Source organism: Lepus europaeus, chromosome 7, assembly GCF_033115175.1.
Source record: "Lepus europaeus isolate LE1 chromosome 7, mLepTim1.pri, whole genome shotgun sequence".
NCBI lineage: Eukaryota > Metazoa > Chordata > Mammalia > Lagomorpha > Leporidae > Lepus > Lepus europaeus.
The window spans coordinates 20167567-20183827 of NC_084833.1; the positions used below are offsets into that span (position 1 = coordinate 20167567).

The 16261-nt window shown below is 61.1% G+C and overlaps 1 protein-coding gene across 1 annotated transcript in view; it reads right to left on the minus strand.

Moving 5' to 3' along the window:
* The window catches only part of TSPAN18 (tetraspanin 18), a 166593-nt gene extending 159716 nt beyond the window's left edge, over positions 1-6877 (minus strand). Inside the window, exon 1 of the mRNA XM_062196268.1 lies at positions 6859-6877. The gene's annotated coding sequence lies outside the window, so the exon portion shown is untranslated. The remainder of the gene's footprint in view (positions 1-6858) is intronic.
* Positions 6878-16261: the final 9384 nt, after the last annotated feature.

Here is a 16261-nt window from a genome sequence, read left to right on the forward strand (position 1 = left end):
CAGGGAGGCGGAGAGGGACAGGCAGAACGCCGTCTGTCTACAAGCCACAGAATGCCAAGGACTGCCAGTAGGTAAGGCGGGGGAAGGAGACTCCTCCCCGGAGACCACGGTCCGACCCACACGGCGACCGCCGGCTCTCGCATCCAGAGCCACCAGCAGAGGTGGCCGCTTTTAAGCGCTGCCTGTGGCCTGTGCCACACCAACCAGTGGCCCCGCTGTGTTTCACATGGGAGGGCTGCAGAGCCGAGGTGTGTCTGAGGGACCCCACGGTGCCCGAGCCCCAGGCAAAGCTGGCTCGGGTCCCCTGTGATGCTAGTCACAGAAGCCAGCGGCCAGCACACCTCCTTGTGTCTCCAAGGCACCTGCAGGGCAGTGCCACTTTCTTCAGTGCCCAGGGACAAGTGTCCACCATGCCCGGGTGGGAACACATCACCTCGGAACCCGGTCTCAGGGAGCCGCCCTCTTCCCAGCGTCCAGTCCACCCAGCCCGCCCGTGGGCTCCGCTGCGGGAAGCATTTCCATTAGGGCTGGCGAAGCGCCTGATTCCTGATTCCAGTGAGCCAATGAGCAGTGAGCGCGCTGGGCTGGCCCTGCTGGAGGAAGCCCTAAATGTCAGGCAACAGGTGGTGGGGGGCTGCTCCCCCAGGAGGCTCTGCGCACTTGGCCAGTGACAGCGCTCAGCAATCTGTCCCAGCAGGAGACGCGGCAACATGGGGGCGGGGTGGGTGGCAGGGAGCCGCTCCCAGCAGCACCCCCAAGGCGCATGCACACAGTGGTGGTTAGGCACGAGAAGAGGGCCCACATCCAAGGGCAAAGTTCCATGATTTTCTCTTTCTGGATAGCAACCATATTGGCTCAATGGGAGAGCCCAGCCTGAGGTGCCCAGGGATGGGAGCCGGGCGTCAGAGCAGGTGCACAGGGCTGCCGCTCCCCAGGGGCCATTCTCTAGCTAAGGGCGGCTCTTTCTGCTCACTCAGGCGGGATGGATGTGCAAGCATGCTGACACCTGCCATGTGCCGGGGGCTTCAGCCAGCTCCATAGCTTCCCTGTGTGCTTCCCAGTTTGAGGAGAAAACTGAGGCCGGGTCGGGACTTGAAAGGAAGACAATAAGCGGAGTCAGGAGTTGAGCCTGGGCCTGGCCGTCCTACTTCCCCCAGAGAAACAGGGCTGGAAATCCTGGTGAAAGCCCCTCCCACTGCCTGCCCCAATCCTGCAGGAGGCGAACGGCCAGCAGGGACCGGAGAAGCAGGGAGCGTGCCCAGAGCTTGAACGCACACAGCGACGCCCAAAGCAGTGGATGCCCAGAGTCACAGCGTCTCTCCCCTCCTGCCCTGCCTTCTCCCTCAGCCTCCCCCGCCCCTCACCTTGCACACACATAGGCCCAACATCCAGGCCCCACACCATGAGGGGATGGCAGGAGAAGCCAGGAGCAGCAGTAGGTTCTGGAAGATGCAGGAAGGAGTCCTGGAAAAAGTTCTCGAAGCAGTAAATTTGGGTCAACCTAAGGTCATAGGAGCGCTGGACTTGAAGGGCAAGGGCTCGGCTTGGTGCACACGCTGTGGGTCCACTAGCCAACCCCGTGGCCTCTGTGGGCCTCTCCTTCCCCCCAGCATATTCTAGGCACAGTGGGATCTGCTCGGAAGTCATGGCCATACACACAGTCGGCGATCCACAAAGAGCCCCGGCGCTGGTGCTGTGGTGCAGCGGCTTCAGCCACTGCTTGCCACACCAGCATCCTGTGTCTCAGCGCCAGTTCAGGTCCTGGCTCCTCTGCTTCCCAGACAGCTAGTGCTCCTGGGGACCTGCCACCCATGTGGGAGACCCACATGGAGTTCCTGGCTCATGGGTTCAGCCTGGCTCAGCCCGGGCTGCTGTGGCCATTTGGGGAGTGAACCAGAGGATGGAAGGCTCGCGCTCTCTCTCTCTCTCTCTGCCTTTCAAATAAATAAATCTAGTTTTAAAAATAAAACAAGAGCAGCACACACCAGGGAAAGAAGCTTCGTGTTTAAGGACCAGGGCTATGCTCTAAGCTTTGAAGGCGTCACCTCCGTTACTCTCCATGAGCCCTGACAGGTAACGGTAAATGCCAAGGGTGAGTGCCCGCCCCTGGCATTCCCAGCCACCCCTGGGCAGCTTCGGATCGATGCCCTGGGGCTGTCAGGATGTGCGCCCCCTCCCGCTGCAGCAGTGACTATGAGCATGAACGTGGCTTTCCCATGCCCTCTTCCCTTCTATAGCTCCCTCAGATGTCGCACACTCCCAAAGGTGCAACGACACGGATGCCTGGGCCCCTGTGACACTGTGTGGAGCAGAGCCACACGCTAGACAAGAACTACACCTGCCGCATTACGCCGCTGAGACTGGGGGTCTCGGCCGTGGCAGCTGGTGCCACTTAGTGCCACGGTATTAAGGATGCTACTCTGATTTTCACAGATACATAAGGCGGGGCTGAGTCTCACTGTGGGCTTCCCCAGGCCTTCGAGGCTCCTGGGGGCTTTGGATGCAGGAAGAACCATTATTTGCTGGCTCAGAGCACAGGCTGGGGAGGCAGGGCCACCCAGGTTCAACGCTCAGCCCCACCACTCACTCTCTCAGTCCTTCTATCAAACGGGGCCAGTATCTGTGCCATGCTATGGGCAGAGACATTGTCCTGTGGCCGGCCAAGGGCATGCACTCCCATGACACTGCCTCCCACCCAGCTCCGGGTGGCACAGAGCAGTCGCCTGCCTGGAAGGACAGGATCTGGCACCCGGGCTGCCTGGCATTCCCCCTCCTAAGCCACCAGAGGCAGTCATCCCAACCGAGTCCCCCTGCAGCAGGCCTGGGGCACAGCGCGGGGGGACCGGGGCCAGCAGACAGAATGCAGAGCCACGAAGCAGTCAGCGCGCTTGGAGTCCCCAGCGACTCTTAGAGAGACGGCCTCTGATTGGGGCGAGTCTGGGAGGGGCCGATCAGCTTAAACTCATTATCTGCACATATGGTCTTCGAACCGTGGTGAAGAGTGGGACGCAAAGGGTGGAGGAGGAAGGGCAAACCCTAGCTGATGAAAAATTAGCCCCCCCAGAGCCAGAACCCAGGGTCTTTCCAGGGCCGTCCCACTGGGCTTCCTGCCGCGGGGACAGGGCTCCCCTGTGGGCAATCCTGAGACCCCAGGAGTCCCTCGAGGAGGCAGGGAGAGGAAGAAAAGATGGAAGAAGCGGCTCGCCCACCCTTGCCTTCCCACACCCACAGACACGAGCCCCAGATTATCGGGAAAGACCGAAGCTTATGCCTCTCAGGTGACACTGACTGGAACACTGATAATAATCGCGACAACAGTGACTGCTCATGGAGCACTCCAGATGTGCCACGCCCTGTGCTGATCTTGTTGGCAACTCACAACAATCTGTTACGGTGATACTAGACCCATTCTATGGACCAGGACACTGAGGCCCTGGAGCTTAAATGGCCTGAGGTCCCACAACAGAGAAGTAGGTTGAAGCCTGCATTGGAACCCGGGCAGTCTAACCACCGTGTCAGGCTGTCTCTACAGAGAAACAGGAAAACAGGCTCCGAGCAGGGTGACACGGTTACACACGGGCCAGGGCTAGAACACAAGCCTCCGACTCCTGTTTCAGCTGCCCTCCCACTCCATCCTGGTCCACACACACACACACACACACAAATTAACACACCCACCCACACACACACACACACTCACATGTGCATACGCACATGAGTGTGACCAGGGAACGTGTTTCTGCCCTTCTCCTAGTTGCCTAATGCACCAATTCAGCCAGTAGACTCGATGCAGAGTGGGCAAGGCTGATGTGCGGTAGCCAGCTGCAGGCACCGGGGCTCAGTATTGCACTCCCCCTCTCATTTCCAAAAGCCTCACAGCCTGCCTCCTCTCCCTCGATGGCACGCCGCTGTGCTCCAAGGGGCCAGCCCGGGTGGCAGGAGGAGCCCAAGCTGGCACGTTTGCCCATCGGGTGTCATCTGCTCCGTGGGACAACGTGCTGGCTTCCAAGTCCCCTCCCTCCGCTGCGGCCCAGCTGAGCAGGAACAAATGTTCCTGATTTCCCTTCTCCGTAGCTGGTGAAATGGGCCAGGAGCGCAGCCCTCTGCAAAGGGGGGGGTCCCCGAAACACGCGGCCCCGCTGCAGACACTGGCGCTCCCAGGGGAAGAGCGGGGACTGGCCAGGAATCCAGCGCGAGGCAACTCACATGGGGCTCCGAGCGGGACCCTCTCTGTCCCAAACCGCCCAGCTTTCTGTGAGTCTGATGGCGGTGGGCAGAGAGGGGCAAGACAGACCAGAGAGGCTGAGCACGGTGCGGGCCAACTCCACAGGCTGGGAAGGCAAGCTCAAGGGTAGAGTGACTTGCCTGAGGCCACACTGATGGCCCAGAGCAGCGGGAGTTCCAATCTGCTATTCCCCACCAGCAGTGAGACCCCCGGAACCCCCTGCAAACCTGGCCCGTCCGGCTCCTGTCCTGCAGCACTATTTCCAAGCTGCCGTGAAAGTTTATTAAGTGCAGGGAGAAGTCCCCCAAAAGTGTCCTGAGCCCAGCTCCACGTTAACTTCTGCTGCTAGCAAGTGCAGCCTGGAGCCTCCACCGATTCAAGCTGCCAGCACGGGCGCCATCAGTCACTTACATGGATCTGGACAGGAGCGAGCCGGAAGCAGAGTGCCCGAGACGTGACATTCACAGAACAGGAGCCCTTGGTGTTTGCCTGGGAGGTGGGGTGTCCGAACCCACGCACGACAGGGAGGTCCAACCATGGCCATTAGCAGCCCGAAGGGGCCACAATGGTGTCTTCAATGTGTGAGACGGGTGGGGTGTGGGCTGGGGGCACAGAGCGGGACAGAACCGGAAGGTGCCAGCCTTTGGGGCATGGCTCCCACGAAGGTTCCCAGGGCAGGGCCCTTCAGGGCAGGCTTCCCAAGGCACAAAAACAAGAATCACTGAAAGCAAAACAAAACCCAGCCCTCCTTTTGTTTTCTGGCCCCCTGGAATGTCTTAAAGACAAATCCAGAGACAACAGCCCCTCCACCCTTTCCTCTCTCTGCTCTCTCCTCTTCCACTCAAACACCACGCCGAGCCTTCTCCCTGGAGACTGGGCCCCAGAGCTCCCCATTAAAATATATTTGGTGGGTCACCCTGGAGGTGGAAACCATACCTCCCGTCTGGGGAGCACCCCACTCCCATCACCTCTGGGGGAGTGAATCCGAGGACACAGAGGGGTGCTACCCAGTGAGCACCTGTTAGCCAAGAGCAGGTAAGAACTCCCCAGGCCACCTGCTTTGATCTGCTTGTCTGTGGAGCATCTGGGTGCAGGTGCACAGTGGAGGAGGGAGGGAGGGAGAAAGATGGGGCCCCATGGCTGCCAGTGTCCCTTCAGTGTCCCACAACCCCACACATGACAAAGACGACGACACTGTTCAGAGATGCCAGCGGCCGCTGTGCTTTCCAAGGCACCCAGGGGCTCTGAGCACCCAGGCCCAGCACCCAGGGGCTTGCAGCAGGTTCCCACCAATCAGTAGAAGGGGAGCAGGGGAGCTGGGTGCAGGGAGCCCTTGGCCATCCAGGGATTCCACCCTTCTGCCTGGACCCAACTAGTACTCCGGAAACCGCACACTGTCCTCTGCCGACCTGCACCCAGGGAGAGGCGGGAGAGGTGTGGGTGGCCCCCAGGACTCCCTCCTGCCCACGTCCGGAGAGAGACCAGAGCCGGAGAACAAGGGTGCAACTTGTATAGAACCTGTGCGCGCAGCTGCCTGGGGTTTCAGCAACTCCAAGTCATCCCCAAAGTGAGTTCCCCAGCCGCTCTCTCCACGCCGGGTCGCTGTTAGTGTCAAGGGTCTCTCTGGTTCCCCTGGGGGGTGAATTCTTTACTCACCCACTTACCCCCAGTCTCCCGGGAAAAGTCAGCCGGAGTCCGGAAGGCTGCCCAGCACGCGGCGCGCGGCCACCCGGGACACGGCAACGCGGCCCGCGACGGGGAGGGGGGCGCGAGCGCCGAGGTCCGTGGTCCCCGTGACCTCCCGGTTTCCGTGCGGTCGGCTTCTCTGGGAGCCGGGAGCCGGGAGCCGGGAGCCGGGAGCCGGGAGCCGGGAGCCAGGAGCTGGGACTCGCCTTCCCGTGCGCGCTAGGGCCGGAGAAGGACGCCCCCTGGCGGGATCCCACTGCTCTCCAGCCAGCCGAGACCCCGAGCTGGCGCGAACCCACCCCAGCCAGGCAGCTCTCCCGGCGGACGCCCCCCAAATCCGCCCCGGCCCTAGCTCCGGAGCCACCCAGCACCACCACCGGGGCTCCACGTCCCCAAACCGCACACACCTCGCAGCGCATAAGCGGAGCGCGGGAAGAAAGCGTGGCTCCCCCAGCCCGGCTCGCCCCGCCCCACCCCGCTGCCAGGGACCCCGGAGGCAGCAGCGCGCGCTCCCCGGACCCTATCCCTGCTCCGGGTCCCCAGGCTCCACCCGTGCTCCTGCAGGGTGCCGGGGCGCGCAGCCCCTCCCTCGGGCACAGCGCCCGTCCTGGAGACCACACCTGCTACCCCCCACAGTTCTCTGGGCGCCTCCACTGGCCCCGCACGGCGCTCAGCGCCCACCCGCGTTGCACCTGTCTGGGCGAAGCCCCCCACCAGCGGGCGACTCGGGGCAGGGGTGGGGCGAGAGCGTCTCCCCTGCCTCACTCCCCCACGCTAGTTTGAGTGGAACTTGGATCCCTAGGACCGTCCTGGGACCCCCCCCTCACCATACCCCCACGTCTCCACCGGCTCCAGCGCTCTCCCCGGGGAGCGGGCGCGGGGTCTTCAGGTCCCCGGGGGCGCCGCGGCGGAGCGCACGGCGGGCCCGGAGGTGCGCAGCCCCCTACCTTCCAGCGGCGGCGGCGGCGGCGGCGGCGGCGGGACCCCGCGCCAACTCCTGCGGGCGGCCGCGGGGGAAACTTTCCCGGGGCGGGCGGAGCGGCGCGTCCGCAACTTGCTCGGCGCGGGCTGCCTTCCCGGCGGCGGCGACGCGGCCGGGGACCCGCGGCACCGGCGGCCCAGCTCGCTCGGGGCTCGGGGCTCGGGGCTCGGGGCTCGGGGCTCGGGGCTCGGGCCGGGGCTGGGGCCAGGGCTCGCGCGGCCTCGTGCGGCTCCCCGATGGATCGCTCGGCGCTGCGTCCGCCCCGCAGCCTGGAGCCGCCGCGACGCCGGCGGCAGCTGGAGCCGCCCGCCCGCCCGCCGGCCCCACCTCCCCGCCGCTCCGTCCCTCCCTCCCCTCGCTCCCTCCCCTCCCCAAACCTCCGCCCCTCCGGGCTCCAGCAGCCGCCGCAGCCGCCGCTGCCGTGGCGTCTCCTCCGCGGGCTGCCCCTCGCCTCCTGCCTGCCGCCGGCTCCGCCTTCGCCCCGCGCCCAGGCCTCGATCGGAGGGGAGGGGGGTCCCCCGAGACCACCCTCTGCCCCTCCACACCCGACCACCTCCCCACTCTTCTCCTGGCCCTTGCTTCGCCTGGAGTCGGAAGATCCGCTGGGCGAGGGCGGAGAGCGGCTTGCTGGCCCCCGAGTGGGATCTGGAAGAGCCGGCACGGCAGGGCGGGGGCGGGCGCCTGCGACCCCTGGCTGGGCTGCCCGCGGCGCTGGGAGTACCTCCGCGGACAGCCGGAGCCCCTGCAGGCAGGGACCGACCCCAGACCAGCGACGTTGCCTTCATTCCGAGGGCCCGGGCTGTGTCTCCCACCGCTGGTTCTTGGGGGGTGGGGGGGCTGTCTTGTCTTCTTTGTGTTACTGCCGCGGCCACACCCCCTCCCCAGCCCCAGACGCTGGGCTGCCCGGGGACATTTCACTTCTGGGAAGTAGCGACCCAGCCCTAACCCAGACAAAACAGCGAGTCGGAGCAGACCGCCCCCAGGGATTGCGCCTGGCGACCCCCGCGGATGAGAGGGGGCTCAGGGTGCCCACTCCTCTTCCCTCGGCAACTCTGAGTCTCAGCGCTCAAGCCTCCGCACCCATTCCCTGTGGGCCTGAGCGCTCATAGCATACAGGGGCTCTGCGGGCAGCCCCTTGGGCCCGCTGATTCTCACTAGGGGGTGAGTGACTGATGCGGCTGAACGGCTCCTGTCTTGGAAGTGCTGGTTGGTGATGTCAGGCCACGGAGCCAAGTTTCCAGCGGCCGGAAGTTGCTGCTTTTCCGTGCCTACATTCCAGGAAACAGATTCCTTCCTGCGAGGACTTGGGGGGATGCCTGGGTTGTCTTAGGAACCCTCACTGAGACACAGAGGACGTGGAGAGAGGCTGGGAGAGAAAGGCCTGGGTCCCCAGTTTTCAGGGGGCCCACCGTGAGCAGCAGATGTGTCTAATAGCGGAATTCCTGTAAAAGAAGGACAGGGACCAGGGGTCCACTCTCTGCGGCTGGCTGCTCCAGGGCTGATCCCGCCCACCACCGACCCCCTGCCGGAGCTCCCGGAAGGGCCCTCTGCCTAGGCCTCCGTGGATGCCAGGGCCCAGCAAGCTTAAGGAGGAAAGAGCGTGATCCTGGTGAGGGTGCTGGGTGGCGGGAGGCTGAGGTCAGACAAAGCCAGAGAAAGGGAGGGAGGGAGGCGCTGGGGGTGTGGGGTGGTTCTGGAGGTTGGTAGCCCTGGAGGCGCCAATGGAGGCACTGGGAACTCACAGGCGGGGCTGGGAGGCTCACTCCTGCTCAGCCCTCCGCCACCTGCCTGCCTCCACGGAGGGGGCACCAGGCAGGGCCCCCCTCTCTAAATCAACTCTTATTTTATTTAAATGAGCTTGCTCTTTTTTTTTTTAAGAGATATGTTATATCATGACCATAAATGGAAACTCAGTATCACATTACTATAAATAGCAAGTAACCATAAAAATAAATGCAATGAAAATAAAACGGTGTTATTAAATTCTAGCGATGTATCTTTAACCACAATAAAAAACATTCCAGCAAGATCTGCTACCCTAGGAAGGCGAAGAAGGCGCTGAGACCTGGGCCCCACTCTCTGGAAAGGACACATCAGCCAGGGCCAAAAAGGGGTGCTGAAGACTCAGCCATGGGCTTGTGGACAAGGGTGGAAAAAGAACTGCCAAGGACCCCCATACCCACCAAGGGACCCCCCACACCCACCGAAGGACCCCCACACCCAAGGGAAACCCACACCCACCGAAGGACCCCCACACCCACAAAGGGACCCCCCCATGCCCACCAAGAGACCCACACACACACCAAAAGACCCCATACCCACCAAGGGACCCACACACACCAAGGCACCCCCACATGCATCAAGAGACCCCCACATCCACCAAGGGACCCCCACGCCCACTGAGGGATCCCACATACACCAAGGGTCCCTCCACACCCACCAAGAACCCACATACACACCAAGGCACCCCTACATGCATCAAGAAACTCCCCACACCCACCAAGAGACCCCCACACCCACCGAGGGACCCCCAAACCCACCAAGGGACTTCCTCACACCCAAGGGAAACCCACACCCACCAAGAGACCTAACATACCCACAAAGGGACCCCAATGCCCCCACACCTCCACCAAGGGATCCCCACACCCACCAAGAGACCCCCACACCCACCGAGGGACCTCCCATGCCCAACGAGGGACCCACACACACCCAAGGGAAACCCACACCCACAAAGAGACCCTACACACCCACAAAAGGACACCTATACCTCCACCAAGGGGACCCCGCACCCACCAAGAGATACTCCCACACCCACCTAGGGACCCCCACACCCGCCAAGGGACCCCCCATGCCCACCAAGGGACCCCCACACACCAAGGCACCCCCACATGCATCAAGAGACCCCCCCACACCCACCGAGAGATCCCCACACCCACCCAGGGACCCCCACACCCACTGAGGGGTCTCCACACCTGCTGCCTGCCGAGTCAGTCGGGGGAGACGTCTGGTGTCCACGGTGGGGAACTGTGATTCCATGCGCACTGTGCAGCAGTACTCCCAGAGCTGAGTCCGGCACAGAAGGTGGCAGCTCCTGGTAGAGGAGGAAGTGCCGCCCTTTCACTAGGCGATGGGAAGCTGATCTCTCCTCTGACCTCAGTGTTTCTACCTGTACAATGGGTCATGGGCAGATGGGCCGTAGACTGCCTTTGGCTATTCTGTAATGAAAGCAAGAAAGGAAGCATAAGGCTGGGGAAGGGACCGAGGGCTGGGGCTGGGGACGCGGAGCTGGGAAGGCCAGGCCTGAGCACTGGAATCTGGGTTGGCAAAAACCCAGAAGTGGCCTGGGGCCTGGCCCAGAATGTTCTAGACTCTCCCTTCCAGAAGGCAGCTGGTGGGTAATTCTCTGCCGCTTACGGATGTTGACACTGAGGGACACTAAGGCGAAAACACAGACGAGAACGCCACCAGCGGTGGAGAGCTGGCGTCGGACTCGTGTCTCCTGGCCCCTGCTCTTGGAGACGTACAAGCCATGGCGGCTCTCAGGTTCTGGAAAAAAGTCAGAGTTGGCCCGCAAGCCCCGGATGTGCCAGAGGTGGCCGGGGCTCAGCCCCTGCCCCCCCCCCCCCCAAGGTCACAGCATCCATACACGGGCATCCTGGGAGCAAACCCAGCCCAGGAGCCGGCAGGCGTGGATTCCAGCCCTGGCCATCATCTCCCTTCCCTCCCTGGCTCCCTGGGCCTCGGCGCCCCCATCTGCAAATGAGGCATTCAGACAAGATCAGCGGATGGAGCCCGGAAGCCCTGCTCCCAGGACGTTAAGGAGCAGGGCGAGGGAGAGATGTGCGATGGTGTCTCACAGAAGATTTTGGGGAGCCCTACCCTGCCCTTAAAGGGTTGAAACCACCACGGGCAGGCGTGGCCTCTGGCCCGGGACGTTGGTAACTCCACGCATGATTAGATCGTGAGCACCCCCCAGGGCTGGGGCCCAAGCTCCTTTGGCTCTGAGACTCTGGGGCTGGTTCTGAGGGTTTCGCTCACTTCTCGCTGTGCCCGTCGCTCAGACCCCTGGACGCTTCCCCAGGTGGGCAGCGTGGGGGCTGGCGTGTGGCCTGACCCATGTGTAGGGCTCCCTTTGAGGCGCTCTCTGCCCACGTTGGGTTCAAGTCCCAGCTCTGCTCCTGGCTCCTGCTTCCTGCTGAAGTGCGCCCAGGAGGCGGCTGGGATGACTCAAGTAACTGGGTTCCTGCACCCAGGTGGGAGACCCGGCTTGTGTTCCTGGCAGCGGGAGCACTTGGGGATGAGCCAATAGATGGGCGCACTCCTTGCCCTTGCTCTCTGCATCCCTTGCTCCCTGAAATGCATAAAAAAGAAATTAAAATAGGCATTGTCACCGTCCCCCCCCCTTCCCCATGTTGGGTGGCAGTGTCAAGAAAGCGCCTGGCACCTGGCAAACGCTCCAGGAAGCTGAGCGTGGCGCGGCCGCCTGGGTGACCCTGGAGGGGCCGCCCGCCGCCCCCCAAGGCGTGTTGACCTCCCAACCCAGCATTCCCAGGGCAGTGTGCATTTGCAACATGTAATCATTGCTTCCCTGATTTTTTTCTGAATTGTCTCCTTTTATATGTAATTTGCAATCATTTCCCAAAAAATGACAGTTCATTAAATGTACAACTGAGAGTGATTAAATTTGTTTATCTTTGCAGTGACTTTCATAGAAATAGATTCACAAGCCCTAGGAGCAGCCTTTGGGGGTTTGAAGGACATGGTCTTGACCCTTCCGGGCCAGAATGATGGCAGACCCTCACAGTTTCTCCCTTTGTCCCATGCAGCTGCCCCGGGGCCACAGCACAGCTGCCCGCCCCCACCTCCCAGCCACCCACTGCGATGCAGCTGCCCAGAGCTGCAGGGAAGAGGTGGTGTCCACACACACCACACACTGCACACTCCATACACACCACATACACAGCACACACTGCACACACGGCGCACACTACACATACCACATAGCCACCACACACACCACACACCACATACACATACCACATACATACACATACACTCACACACATTGCACACACCACACACACATAGCACCCATCACACACTCCACACACCACATACACACCACAGACACACTGTGAACACACACACACATTACACACACTGTGCGCACACCGTGCACACATCCCCACCACACACACTGCACACGCTGCTCACCCTGGAGGAGAGGGGACAGAGTCTGGATACTTTTGCTGGAAGGGCCCTGGGTTCCAGAGCCCCCCAGGGTGCCTTGCAGCTCCCTGGGGACAGCAAAGCTGTGCTGCCCTGGAAGGAGCTGCGGGACCTCCCCCTCCCACCTGCAGGTCTTAAATGAGCGTGACACAGGCTCCCATGGGGGCACCAGTACCTGCTCAGTCATACCACAAGTGTTTGTGAAGGTGCACCTGTCAACCGGGACCTGGCTCCTGGCCTGAGCACCCATGCCTGTGTTGAACAAAGGTCGGACCGGACAACACAGGCAACGCAGTTAGTGAATTGTTTTATTTCAGACTCACTTGCACACTGGCGCTCCCATTCTGCGGGTTGAGTGGGAGGTGGGCAGGGTGACTTCTCCCAGCTGGCCAAGTTGCCTTTCATGTGCTGGGGCGTTTGGGTCTTGCTTCCCCGGTTGCTGCTCTGTAGCAACTGCCTGCCTCCTTTGCTGTGCTCGCTCAGGGTACCGCTTGGAGGAGGTGGATTCACTCATCCTTCTGAGCATCCCCACACCCCTGGGCCTTGCACATCCACGCCCTGAGCAGGCCGAGGGGCAAAGGCAATTGAACAGTCAGCCAGGGGCCCCAGCAGCATGAAGGCATTCCTTGCAGAATGTTCTAGAGGTGGGCTCCTGGCCGGGGGGTTATCCTGCACCTGCTTGGGGGCTACCTGCTCGGGTGTCACTTTCCGTGCAGGGTCAGGGTGGTGTCACTCTGCAGTGGCTGGAGCAGACTGGACAGAGGCTGAAGTCTCAGCGCCACTGGGACCTGTGCGAGGCCACGGAAGCTCAGTTTCTTTCTGGGAGAAATGAGGGTGATAATGCTATCCTAGAGGTTGGGAGGTGACCTGGAATAACACCTGTCTCGTTCTGACCACTGGGGACACGGTGAGAATCAGAGGCTGTGGATCGACTCCCTGCGCCCAGCAAGGCTCATGCTTGCACAAGAAGCACCTTGAGGGCCTACTGTGTGCTCCCGGGGAGAGAAGGCTGTGAACCCCACGAGCCAGGACCTGCACGGAGACTTCCCGGTATCGTTTTGGAGGGAACTCCCGGGCGGTCGTTGAGCTTCTCTAACCCTGCACCTCCGTTGATCCCTCCTTTCGGTCCTTATGGAGAAGGCTCTCGTAACATCTCACATGTTGTGCACGGCACGACATAGCCTCCAGGTTAAGTGGCATGCCTCGGGATACCCGGCTGGGGAGTGGCAGGGCTGGGATTTGAACCCAGGGAGCCCAGGGCCCCGGTTCCCAGTCCTGACTCACGCTGCTTCGTGCCCTTATCTCCTCTGGTCTTCCCACTGGCTATCTGCACTGTTCCCACTCTACAGATGAGCAGAGCGAGGTTCCAGGAGGTGGACGCATCGCTGAGCAATGCAAGGGCAGAGCAGAAAGAACCCCAGGTGCTTTGACTGCTATGGTCATGGCTGCGGAGAAAGCGCCCATGACTGGCCAACTGGTCCCCCTTTGTTGGTCCAGGCTATGTGCCCTGAAGCTAAGTGACCGCAACTGAGTCATATGAGGGGCGTGGGCCACAGGGGCCTGTACTGGGAGTGGTGACTTCAATGCCTGCTCCATGTTGTGCACTGGCTGCCAGTCAGCAGGACCCAGCACCTGCATCCCTCCTGGGCCATCTCCAGGATCCAGCACAGATCTGCTCTTGGCTGTCATGGCGACAGGGCCATGAATCAGCCCAGGCCTATCAGCCCACGTGCGCACACAGACACACATGACATGTACATGCACACACACAAACATGCACACACAGACATGTGTGCACGTGTGCACACAGAGACATACACACAGATATATGTGTGCACACAGAGACACACAGCTATGTTTGTGCACACAGAGACACACAGACACACAAAAACATGCACACACAGTGACATACGCACACACAGAGACATACACACACAGACACACATAAGCATGCACACACAAACATGCATACAGACACGTGCACATACAGACATGTGCACACACACAGAGACATACACACAGACACGTGTGTGTGCACACATAGAGACACATGAAGGCACAGGGACACACAGACATGGGCATGCACACACAAACATGTACACAGAGACATGTGCACACACAGACACACACAGACGTGCACACACAGAGACATGCACACAGACACATGTGTGTGTACACACATAGAGACACACACAGATACGTGCACACGCAGACATGCACATGCAGGTACACACACACACACCCAGTGGCTCAGCCTGGCTCTGGGCCTGAGCCTCGGGTCCTAGCTTGGAGAGGGTCTCTGCGCCATGAGACCCTGACCGACACATTGGCGCTGTTATCCAAGGGGAGTGGGAGCCCGGGCCCACATGCCAAGGAGACAGGGCAGATGCGCAGGGAGAAGGCCACGTGCGGAGGACACAGAGCAGGGATGGGGGCTGCTGTGAGCCAAGTGCGCAGGCGCTGCCCCCTGGGAAGCAGCTAATGGCAAGGGCCGAGTCCACAGGACCCTGGGAGGGAGTGACACCCAGCGACGCCCTTGCTCCCATGTCCCAGACCGCAGCCCCGAGCCGGGAACCTTCTGTCCCTCGGTGCTTGGCTGTGGCTTACCTGGCAACAGTACCCACCCGGCCTCCTCATTCCACACTTACGCCCCGAGGTGACCCCCATCCCAAGGCCTCGCGGTCCCTGGAGCCGGTGCCCAAGCTGGGCCCCGCAGCTTCTCTGCCTTGGGAAATGGCTCCCTTGATGGAGCTCTCACCTTGCAGGGCCCTGGCCTCTTCCAAGTCCCGGATCCTGACGCCTCTCGTGGTACCCATTTTACAGATGGGGAAATGAAGCCACGGAGCAGCAAAGTAATCCAGGCTCAGGCCATCTGGCTCCGGGCGTCCGACCTCTTCACGGCTTCCGCTTGACTCTCTAATAGCACTATCTTGTGGCATCAGCTTCCCTGTCTGGTAAATGGGAACAATATTCAGGCACGGGCAGAAATCCAAGCACGTGCGTGGGCACTGGACCCCCACTTCCCTTCTTGAAGCTCATGGAGCCTGGCAGGGGTGAGGGGAGGAGACATGATCCCTGTGTATTGGGCGCGTGTGTATGTGTGTGTGTGTGTGAGAGAGAGAGATGGAGAGAGATGCTTGGCGCGGGGCGGCACACACCCATGCTTGTGTGTGTATCGTGTGTGTTGGTATGTGATGGTTCCACTCACTCAAATTAACGTTCACTTCGTGCCTGCCTCATTTAACGGGAACAGCTAGTTTACGGGCCAGTGTGTGCACTGACACCGGGACCTGAGACCCGCTCACCAGAACCCAGTGCTCCGCCTTCTGCCTTTCCTCCACGTCTCCTGTTCTCACTGCACTGCCTTCAGCCTGGTCTGCATTCCAACAGCAAAAGATAATGCAAGCTGGCCAACAAAGCCCCACCCCGGACAAGAGGAACAGGGGAGCAGTTTACCATGTATCAGAAGCCATTTTTTTTTCTTTTTAAATATTTATTTATTAGGAGGCAGAGTTACAGAGAGAGACACACACAGAAGAGAGAGAGGTCGTCCATCCACTGGTTCACTCCCCAAATGGCTGCAAAGGCCAGGGCTGGGCCAGGCCAAAGCCAGGAGCCAGGAGCTTCATCCAGGTCTCTCATATGCGTGCAGGGGCCCAAGCACTTGGGCCATTCTCTGCTGCTTTCCCAGGTGCATTAGCAGGGAGCGGGATGGGAAGTGGAGCAGCTGTGACGTGAACCGGCGCCCATGTGCTATTAACCGGCTGGGCCATAGCACCGGCCCCCAGAGGCACTTTACCCAAGCAACTTTCTTTGCAGGAGAAGGCTCTAGCAGGCTGACGTGGGTGAGGGCATGACCAAGGTCATCTGCTGATTTGCAGCAAACCCAAAGCCAGGGCCCGGGAGTCCAGGCGTCCGCTTCTCTCCTAGTGTTTCTTCTTCCCGGAACTTTCTCGGTCTCGGCTCCTGCCTGCCTGCCTGATTCAGTGTGGAGCTGTATAATAAACCTGGAGGCAGGCTGATGCCCGATGCCTCCCAGCGACAGAGGAGCCACCACTGGTTAGAAGTTGGATTGAAGTTTTGAGATGTGCCCCCAGCATAAGCGGCTGAACTCCATAAAGCTCCCGAGAGCGTTTGCT